The sequence below is a fragment of the Oryx dammah genome, unplaced genomic scaffold (assembly GCF_014754425.2).
Source record: "Oryx dammah isolate SB20612 unplaced genomic scaffold, SCBI_Odam_1.1 HiC_scaffold_5, whole genome shotgun sequence".
NCBI lineage: Eukaryota > Metazoa > Chordata > Mammalia > Artiodactyla > Bovidae > Oryx > Oryx dammah.
Window position 1 is genome coordinate 11,141,582 of NW_024070189.1, and position 11,689 is coordinate 11,153,270.

The 11,689-nt window shown below is 37.5% G+C and overlaps 1 pseudogene; it reads left to right on the top strand.

Moving 5' to 3' along the window:
- The first annotated feature begins 3,008 nt into the window (after positions 1–3,008).
- LOC120863443 lies at positions 3,009–5,136 on the top strand (annotated as a pseudogene).
- The last annotated feature ends 6,553 nt before the right edge of the window (positions 5,137–11,689 follow it).

Below are 11,689 nucleotides of genomic sequence, written 5' to 3' on the forward strand. Positions count from 1 at the left end.
ATCCACAGATATGGAGGGCCAATTGTGTTTTGTGCTTCTCACTTCTGTAGTATTATTCTCAAGTTTACTTCATGTTTTTAGATACAATCTCTATATCTGAGTTCTTCTATGCATAAGACTCATTGCCTTGAAAATGTATGCTCTGATTAAGTAAACTTAATCTTTATATTCATTTGAATATAGAAATTGCCAGTATCACATATATTTTCAGTGTTTGCTGATAGTAAGGATTTTATCTACCTAGTCTTCCTATTGCTATTTTAATACCATGTAGGGCAAGGATAGGGAGAAGGCGATGGCAACCCACTCCAGTACTCTTGCCTGGGAAATCCCATGGATGGAAAAGCCTGGTAGGCTACAGTCCATGGGGTCGCAGAGTCAGACACGACTGAGCGATGTCACTTTCACTTTTCACTTTCATGCATTGGAGAAGGAAATGGCAACCCACTCCAGTGTTCTTGCCTGGAGAATCCCAGGGACGAGGGAGCCTAGTGGGCTGCCATCTAAGGGGTCACACAAAGTCGGACACACGACTAAAGTGACTTTACAGCAGCAGCAGCAACAGGGCAAGGATAACATTGTTTCCTTTGTATCATTTATACAGTTTACTACTCTAAGTATCTAATTATTATTGGGGTTAGATTAATATATTATGTCTTTCTTCCTCTGTCTATATGTGTGTATGAGTACGGGTGTGTAAATATGTAAATATACATAAACAGCATACATACACATATATATGTGTACATGTGTACATAAAGGTGTGTATAGATAGATGTTATATAGATTCAGTTCAGTTCAGTTCAGTCGCTCAGTCGTGTCCGACTCTTTGCGACCCCATGAATCGCAGCACACCAGGCCTCCATGTCCATCACCAACTCCCAGAGTTCACTCAGAATCACGTCCATCGAGTCAGTGATGCCATCGAGCCATCTCATCCTCGGTCGTCCCCTTCTCTTCCTGCCCCCAATCCCTCCCAGCATCAGAGTCTTTCCCAATGAGTCAACTCTTCGCAGGAGGTGGCCAAAGTACTGCAGTTTCAGCTTTAGCGTCATTCCTTCCAAAGAAATCCCAGGGCTGATCTCCTTTAGAATGGACTGGTTGGATCTCCTTGTACTCCAAGGGACTCTCAAGAGTCTTCTCCAACATCACACTTCAAAAGCATCAATTCTTCAGCACTCAGCCTTCTTCACAACCCAACTCTCACATCCATATGTGACCATTGGAAAAACCATAGCCTTGACTAGACGGACCTTTCTTGGCAAAGTAATGTCTCTGCTTTTGAATATGCTATCTAGGTTGGTCATAACTTTCCTTCCAAGGAGTAAGCATCTTTTAATTTCATGGCTGAAATCACCATCTGCAGGGAATTTGGAGGCCAAAGAAATAAAGTCTGACACTGTTTCCCCTGTTTCCCCATCTATTTCCCATGAAGTGATGGGACCAGATGCCATGATCTTAGTTTTCTGAATGTTGAGCTTTAAGCCAACTTTTTCACTCTCATATAGATTAGATCAATAGAAAAAGATAATTATTGACATTTGAATTGAGATATAATGACTAACATATTGTTAAAATTTCAGTACATTCCTACTCAGATAAGGCATTCTATTTTTCCTGTTTTCATACCTTGATATGTTCCTGATGAACAATTATCAGTTATATGTATGTACACAATTGTTTACATGGTGAAATTTTAAAAATTATTATTTATTTATTGATTTTTTTATTTTACTTTACAATTCTGTATTGGTTTTGCCATACATTGACATGAATCCACCACGGGTGTACATGCGTATTTTTGACAAGAGTGGCAGTAGGATTTACGCTCTGAAATAGGAAGGTGATAAAGGACAATGAGGGGCTTCCCTGGTGGCTCAGTGGTAAAGAATCCACCTGCCAATGCAGGAGATGTGGGCTCGATCCCTGGGTCGGGAAGATCCCCTGAAAAAGGAAATGGCAACCCACCCAGTATTCTTGCCTGGGAAATCCCATGGACAGAGGAGCCTGGCGGGCTACAGTCCTTGGGATTGCAAAAGATTCAGACATGATTTAGCAACTGACAACGACAGGACAATGAGATGTTGAATGAAAGTAGTAAGACTCTTGAACAAAAATGTACTGTTTTAAGGTTTCAAAATTTTAATTTTCAGTACATAAATTAAAATGAGAGCTAAAATTATATTCCTATAGATTCTGCCATGAAAAAAGTATCTTTGGCTAATTTTGAATCTATATAGAAAACAGAATATAGGTATATAATATTCATCATTACTATGCTTCAGTGCAATAGGAATCAAAATCGTAAACCCTTTAACTATCTGAGAGATTAATTCTTTTCTTTTTTTTTTTTAAGATCAGAGGGAGGCCCTTTGTTTATCTTGATGACTGGTAGTTACTCATCTCACCAAACTTAATCTGTAACCCTTGCCACCTTGAACTATACTAATAAGAGTAGCTGTTAGGAGCTAAAGATCTTGTGTTACTTGATCTTGGGGATAAAACCTTACTTTCAACTACTTACATATTGTTTTTCATATTAAAATAAATTATGCTATTTAGTGCCCAGTTTTCTCACCTGTGAAATATGAAGAAGAATCACACCATTTTTTGTGATATGGTTAAGTTAAAAAAATGCATGCATTGTAAAAATGATGAAAATAAAGTACTCAACTCAGGATGTTGATACAAAAGTGAGATGAACCTCCCCTAAGTTTCCTACTCCCAATGTGTGTTTGTTGTAAGAAAAGTAAATTTTTCTTAGGCTTGTTTTATTTGTGAAATTGGAAATTAAAAATAATGACTTTGTGGTATTATACATATTCATTAACAACATGTATGCATGAGCATAGCATTGTTTGTAGTAAATCCATATGCAGTAAATGCAGCTTCCTTCTAAAAATATCTTAAAAAGCTCAAGTGACCTTAGCAGGATATGTAATGAGAACAAGGTCAAGTGACTACAAACAGCCTATGGCACACACTCTGTCCATTGTGTTACAAGCGCCATGAGAGTGGAAACACGATATACTAGCCAGAGCCACACATATGGTGAACACTGGTAGGTATGTATTCTATTTAAAAAATGAAAAAAAATCAAGGGTCATAAATTTTGGCATACCCCAGGGTGTCCAGTTTGGTCTTCTGATCTCAAAGCTCATGAAATTTCATCTTATTCAGATAGCACACTCACACTCCTTAATTAAAACACTTTTGTTTGAAACAGACTTTAACACTAAACAGAACACTTAGTTTAAATTAACCTCTTAGGACCACCAATCTGTATATCATATTGTTAATCTTTCACCTATCAGTATAAGACCAATGATTAGAAGGTTTTAAAATAAGCATGTTTCAAGTAGGCTTTCAGTTCAGTTCAGTTCAGTTGCTCAGTCAGTCATGTCCGACTCTTTGCGACCCCATGAATCGCAGCACACCAGGCCTCCCTGTCCATCACCAACTCCTGGAGTTTACTCAGACTCAAGTCCATCGAGTCCGTGATGCCATCCAGCCATCTCATCCTCTGTCGTCCCCTTCTCCTCCTGCCCCCAATCCCTCCCAGCATCAGAGTCTTTTCCAATGAGTCAACTCTTCGCATGAGGTGGCCAAAGTACTGGAGTTTCAGCTTTAGCGTCATTCCTTCCAAAGAAATCCCAGGGCTGATCTCCTTCACAATGGACTGGTTGGATCTCCTTGCAGTCCAAGGGACTCTCAAGAGTAGGCTTTAGACATTATTAAATTAAAACATCTACCACAGTGTTTACAAATTCAAATAAAATGGAAACTAGTATAACTCCCAAATGATAGCCCATTTATAGAGCATTTATGAGATTTAATGCATAGTTCGACACACTCAAGCTATTATTTTAAATTATGTTTTAATAATAACCCTGTTATGCACTTGACTTTAAGTCTTATATGAAAGAGTTCATCCTTTCTGTTTTTAAAAACTATTTTTGCTTCTACTTTGTTTAATTAGTATTATAATTCACAAGACAAACAGTACTTATAAAAAGCATGCATTTAAAACCTCAGCTCCTCTAGCCCAACCGAGCAGCCTTCCTTTTTCATCCATCCCTGACAGTGCAAATCCCTGCTTCCACAACAGGGGGCTCTCACATCACCATGCCCTCCTCTGTTTTTCTGCTTTCCCCAGCAGCTTTCTGGCTCCAGCCAGAGCAAAAAGGTTATGCCACCTATAATCAGTTCCCAGGCAGCTTCTCTGGCTCCATATTGTCATTATGGCCTGATGACAGTAGCTGTAAAATCCCTCCCACTGGGCACCTCAACTGTCAACAACCCTCTGTTGGCCAAATTGCAAATGCTAGACCCATACCAAACACTCCCAACCCTGAAACACAAGGGCCATAAATGCATACATACATAAAAGGAAGCGTTGATTCATAGTTTGAAAGAGAAAGCTGAAATGCAGGACCGTTTCTTAATTGTAGAAATCCACAGGTAACATCTGAGGATAAGGTGTTTCACAGATTGCTATGTTTCAAGCTACACTGACAATGACTCACAAGATTTATCATAGCACAACTCAGAATGTGCGTGACCACAGGTTCCTAAGTCAGAAGAAGTAGATCATACTCAAAAGGAGATGTGAATGATCAGCGTGCAATACAGGAGAAATTCCTTTCATTAAATTCTGTTTAAATGTCAGAGAACATGTTGACTGAAGAAGGAAAATTCTGAGGAATGGACTTCAAAGTGGGTAGACTGCCAGCTCCTCATGTGTCATGGTATATAAATGGAAGTGTTTTGCAAAATGATAGTGACTTAGGAGGGTTTTCATTCACTCATCCTTGAAGTGAGCAGAGCTTCAGGTTCAGGAGCTTACTCATGTATTGCCATGAACAGAACGGGGGAAGCTACCTTAACTGTACAGCTGGACATTCTTGCAAGAGAATGTAGAACACTGATATTTATCTACAAAACATAACTCAAAGAAGTTTTAGGGGGAGACTCACTAAAGCCAGAATGCCAGCTCTCACCCGTGCCTCCTTTGAAGGTGTTCTGGAGAAGAAATCATGAAATGGTAAAGTTCAGCACTGACTGAAGAAGCTTATAGCATGATAATTATAGATTACTTTACTAATAAAAAATATAAATAAGGAAGATTCTGGGTAACATGGTACGTACAGTTACTGAAGCTAAGTTAATGACTACATATAACACCTGAAACTATTGTAATTATTCCTATCAGTTTGAGTTTTGCCTTCTTTCATCTCCATTCACAGTTCTATTTTATTTTTCATCAGAGTCATTTTTTTTTAAGAAAATACTTTTTAGAGAGCTTTATGAAAGTGAAAGTCACTCAGTCATGTCTGACTCTTTGCAACCCCATGGACTATACCATCCATGGAATTCTAAATTGTGTTAACTTTTGAAATTAAGAAAGCTAACAGAGGGAGACTAAGTATAATCATATAGTCAGTAGACATCATCTGATTCTTAGATTTGCTTACTTTTTAGAGATATAACATCAAGATGCCACCTTTTACTTTTCTGCAAAAAATGATATATATAGTTTATTTCTTGAAATCATTAATTATATATTTTTGCTAATGTCTAATTCCTAATTGATAATGATGCCTAGTAAATAGAAAAACTTATGTTTTAACAGCCAGGAGAGAAAATGAGTAACATTTTAATATTTAATTAGTAAGTCAATATGATACTTTACATTTGCTATCTTATTTGGCTCTTAAAACACTCTCCCAAGATGAAAATCATCCCCACTTTACAGCTAACAGAGACTTGGAAAATTTAAGTCACTTGTTCAAGAGGATGTTTCTATACCTGGGAGTTTAAGACTGTTTCCTAGCTGTCATGAGTCAGAAATTAGTGATCTGATGTCTTGCAGCTTTCTTAAGATAGATATTTAAAATTGTTAGTTTGGTTATTTGAAGTCATATTTTCAAAATATGGTGACAATAGTTACAGCTAAAATTCAAAGAGCATTGCGACAGCCTCTAGACTGATGCAGATTCATTTTTTTAAATTGCATATTTTTATTGCATAACTTATGAAACTACTCCCAGATTCATGAAAGGCAAGATAATTGGTTCCATTTCTTTTGAGTACAGTGCAAAAATAATAAAAGGTGCTTTTTAAAGTATCTCCCTTATTTTCCTTTGTATGTGGAATAGAATACCCTGTTTCTTAAGCTCAAGAAGATGGGGTTGAGGTTAGGTGCACAAGGGCAGCAGCAGAGACAAAGAACCATATTCAGTTTCCAGAACCATTGTAAGAATGGTTAAATACATGAAATCTTTAAATAAAGATAAAATGGATGAAGGTTCAGTTCAGTTCAGTTCAGTCGCTCAGTCATGTCCTACTCTTTGTGACCCCATGAACTGCAGCACACCAGGCCTCCCTGTTGATCACCAACTCCTGGAGTCCACCCAAACCCATGTCCATTGAGTCTGTGATGACACCCAACCGTCTCATCCTCTGTCATCCCCTTCTCGTTCTGCCCCCAATCCCTCCCAACATCAGAGTCTTTTCCAATGAGTCAACTCTTCACATGAGGTGGCCAAAGTATTGGAGTTTCAGCTTCAGCATCAGTCCTTCCAATGAACACCCAGGACTGATCTCCTTTAGAATGGACTGGTTGGATCTCCTTGCAGTCCAAGGGACTCTCAAGAGTCTTCTCCAACACCACAGTTCAAAAGCATCAATTTTTTGGCACTCAGCTTTCTTTATAGTCCAACTCTCACATCCATACATGACCACAGGAAAAACCATAGCCTTGACTAGACGGACCTTTGGTGGCAAAGTAATGTCTCTGCTTTTGAATATGCTATCTAGGTTGGTCATAACTTTTCTTCCAAGGAGTAAGCGTCTTTTAATATCATGGCTGCAGTCACCATCTGCAGTGATTTTGGAGCCCAGAAAAATAAAGTCAGCCACTGTTTCCACTGTTTCCCCATTTATCTACAATGAAGTGATGGGACCAGATGCTGTGATCTTAGTTTTCTGAATGTTGAGCTGTAAGCCAACTTTTTCACTCTCCTCTTTCACTTTCATTAAGAGGCTCTTTAGTTCTTCTTCACTTTCTGCCATAAAGGTGGTGTCATCTGCATATCTGCTGCCGCTAATTCGCTTCAGTCATGTCCGACTCTTTGTGACCCCATGGACTGCAGCCTACCAGGCTCCTCCATCCATGGGATTTTCCACAGAAGAGTACTGGAGTGGGGTGCCATCACCTTCTCCACTGCATATCTGAGGTTACTGATATTTCTCCCAGCAATCTTGATTCCAGCTTGTGCTTCCTCCAGCCCAGCATTTCTCATGATGTATTCTGCATATAAGTTAAATAAGCAGGGTGACAATATACAGCCTTGACGTACTCCTTTTCCTATTTGGAACCAGTCTGTTGTTCCATGTCCACTTCTAACTGTTGCTTCCTGACCTGAATATAGGTTTCTCAAGAGGCAGGTCAGGTGGTCTGGTATTCCCATCTCTTTCAGAATTTTCCACAGTTTATTGTGATCCACACAGTCAAAGGCTTTGGCATAGTCAATAAAGCAGAAATAGATGTTTTTCTGGAACTCTCTTGTTTTTTCGATGATCCAGCAGATGTCAGTATTAAAAGAAACCTTCCCAATGATGAAAGTTAGTTGTTCATTTTCAGCTAAAAATTCAAGCTAACCTAAATGGAAACATTCACATAAAATGATGTTCAACATTGCTATTTATTAGAAAAGCATGAATTGATACTACAGTGAGGTACCAACTCCTACAGGTCAAAATGGCCACAATTTAAGTCTATAAATAACAAATCCTGGAGAGGGTGTGAAGAAAAGGGATATTCTTATGCTGTTGGTGAGAATGTAAATTGGTATAACCACTGTGGAAAACGATGTGGAGGTTCCTCAAAAAACTAAAGGTAGAGTTGCTGTATGATCCTGCACTCCCCAATTGTTGGCATACACCCAAAGCTGTAAGTTGAGAAGATACTTGCCCCCTTCTGTCCCAGCAGCACAGTTCACCATCTGTAAGACATGGAAACAACCTCAATGTCCACTGATAGAGGGACGGATAAAGAAAATATGGTGCACATATGTAATGGAATATTGTTCAGATGGAACGTTACTCAGCCATAAGAAAGAAGGAAATAATGCTATCTGCAGCAACAGGAGTGGACCTAGAGATTATCATGCTAAGTGAAGTGAGTCAGACAGAGAAAGGCAGACACCTTATGACAGCACTTATATGTGGAACCTAAAATATGATACGGATGAACTTATTTTGAACATGCAACTCTGAAGATATTTTTAGAATGGTAATTGTATGTAGTTCACTAATTCATTTTTTAACTCACTTTATATATGGAAATAACTGAAAAAAACATTTTTCATAAAATGACAGTCTTTTCTTTAATCACTGAGGTTGAATCCAGTCACAAGGTGCTATGAAGAATTTTGTTAGTATACTTCCTATGTATTAATAGTTAAATGAATTTAATAATGGATTTTGATTTCAACTGTTGATTTGGAATGTAGTGTATACATAGTAAAATATCACAAGATGAAAAATAAGCTAAAGAGTTTATATGTCCATTTGATAGCACTTAGGGTTTTATGTCTTTCAGTGTGAAGATTGACTTATTCTATTAACACAGTTCACAACCCCTGAATCACCTGTCAGCTTTCAGCTCAAATCTTCTCATTGAGGGAGAACTATCATATTATTCTATAGGTTTTGAGAGATTTTTTCAAATTATAATTATGACAGTCTAAATCTTGGGACATGGGAGACTAAGCAATTTCATGGATCAATGAACTCTGAACATAAAATCCATTTTTTAAAATTACCCTCTTAAGGCTCTTTTTAAAAAGTTTATAAAACCGTGTCTACATACATCTGTTAGAAAAAATGAATAGTTTCTGCCAACCATATTCTGTAACTTTGACACATTTTGAAAAATCCTTATATTCTTTATTTCTGTATTACCTTCAATTTACTTGACCTTCCCCCCATGCCAGTGAGAATAAATTATTATTTTTTTTTAAATTCCAATGGAATGTTATTGGCACTTCTATTTGTATTTATATCGCTGTGCTATAATCATTTGTGTGTTCTCTTGTCACTTGTTTCACAAAGGTGAACGTGTTGAGGGCAAAGGCATTATATCATCATTCTTTTTTCGAGTATTCATTTCATTTACAAGGTGGACTGTACCTCAATCAATGAACATTTTTCAAGCAATTTTCCTGAAGTAGTTTTTAATCCATAATAGGGAGCTTACTTTATTTTTGTTGAATGGACTGAATGCCTTTGCTTCTTTATTATATTTTTTAATCTTTCATTTTATATTTGAGTATAGTTGGTTAACAATGTGTTAGTTTCAGATATACAGCAAAGGGATTCAGTTATACATACTCAGGTATATATTCTTTATTTCAAATTCTTTTCCCATTTAGGTTATTACAGAGTATTGAGCAGAGGTCCCTGTGCTATATAGTAGATCTCTGCTGGTTATCTATTTTTAATTAAATAACAGAGTTTACATGTCAGTCCCAGACTCCCGATATAGTCAATCCCCTCCTCCTTCCCCCCTGGGCATCATAAGTTCATTCTCTAAGTCTGTGAGTCGGTGAAGGGTTTGTTTCTTATTGAACAAAATATTAAAAAATTCGAAAACAGTCAACTACAGTGGCTATAAGTATTAGAGACAATTTTCTTTTAAGGGAATAATATTCTAGCCTATCTTGTAAGATGTTATTTTCACATACTCTCTTTCCTTGAAATTTGTGTCCTTTCAATTCTATGGCAAATCATTATTTACATAAATTATGTTCATTTTCTTCTTCCTTAATAATGCCAAACTATTTGGAGTGGGGGGCAGCTGTATCTGGATAAGTTGCCTGTTCTCCCAACTTTTCTTCCTTAGTGCTGCATAATTGACATTGGGATATAAGCAGGAATCATTAGCTAGAGCTCTAGAAATCACTTTCAAAAAGACAAAACCAGCTTTTGCATTTGTATTTCTTACAGTTAAAGATATTTGAATAGGAAAATGAAAACCTGCATTGTGAAGCTGTCATATCATCCCTGAACTGCTCTATATGCTTATTTGGTAAGCTAAGTAAATCCAGTTGAATTAAACATGTTTCTAGTTCATGAAAATAAACCAAGACAAAATGTTTCAGTGAATAGTACATTTTGTAGAATGAGCTACTGCAAAATCCATTTTGTAATTTTTAAAAGAAAAATCTTATTTTTAAGTGATTTCAACTTGATTCAATAAAGATAGCATTAAGAAGGCAGAGAAATATTTTCAGTGGTATTTTTATGATATTTGATAATAAGAAGAGCTTATCTTATATTTTTGTAACATTATTCATAATCGGTTCAGTTCAGTTCAGTAACTCAGTCATGTCCGACTCTTTGCGACCCCGTGAATCGCAGCACGCCAGGCCTCCCTGTCCATCACCAACTCCCAGAGTTCACTCAGACTCTCGTCCATCAAGTCAGTGATGCCATCCAGCCATCTCATCCTCTGTCGGCCCCTTCTCCTCCTGCCCCCAATCCCTCCCAGCATCAGAGTCTTCCAATGAGTCCACTCTTTGCATGAGGTGGCCAAAGTACTGGAGTTTCAGCTTTAGCATCAGTCCTTCCAAAGAACACCCAGGACTCATCTCCTTTAGGATGGATTGGTTGGATCTCCTTGTAGTCCAAGGGACTCTCAAGAGTCTTCTCCAACACCACAGTTCAAAAGCATCAATTCTTCTGCACTCAGCTTTCTTCACAGTCCAACTCTCACATTCATACTTGACCACTGGAAAAACCATAGCCTTGACTAGACAGACCTTTGTTGGCAAAGTAATGTCTCTGCTTTTGAATATGCTATCTAGGCTGGTCATAACTTTCCTTCCAAGGAGTAAGCGTCTTTTAATTTCATGGCTGCAGTCACCATCTGCAGTGAATTTGGAGCCCAAAGAAATAAAGTCTGACACTGTTTCCACTGGTTTCCCATCTATTTCCCATGAAGTGATGGGACCAGATGCCATGATCTTCATTTTCTGAATGTTGAGCTTTAAGCCAACTTTTTCACTCTCCACTTTCACTTTCATCAAGAGGCTTTTTAGCTCCTCTTCACTTTCTGCCATAAGGGTGGTGTCATCTGCATATCTGAGGTTATTGATATTTCTCCCGGCAATTAAAAAAAAACTAACTCAAGTCTTCATAATAACGGACTCAAAAGTAGCACTGGATGCATATTAAAGACACTTAAATGAATGGAGATGGTTACTTATTGAAATAATCCAACATAGCTAATATCGAAAGAATAAGTTAGGGGACTTTATTTAATAGAAAAGAACCAATAGAGCACTAATCACCACCATAAAATTAAATTGTGCCAGATATTACTTATAATGGAGAGCCATTCCAAAATCAATAGGAGATAAACTATTATATAACACATGAGGCAATTTTCAGGCCATAGAAATGGAAAAGGAACCAATGGAAATATCATACTAGATATTGTCTGAAACATGGATGGTGAGGTGAGTCTCTGTATAGCATCTTCATATGTCATAAAAAATTCGCTATTATGAAAGTTTCACAACCATTTTCTGAAGTCTGTCCAGCACTTAAAAATTAATAAAAGTCTATTTGTTTGATCTAGCAGAATATTTGCCATATTGTTTGAACCCACTGTCATATAGGA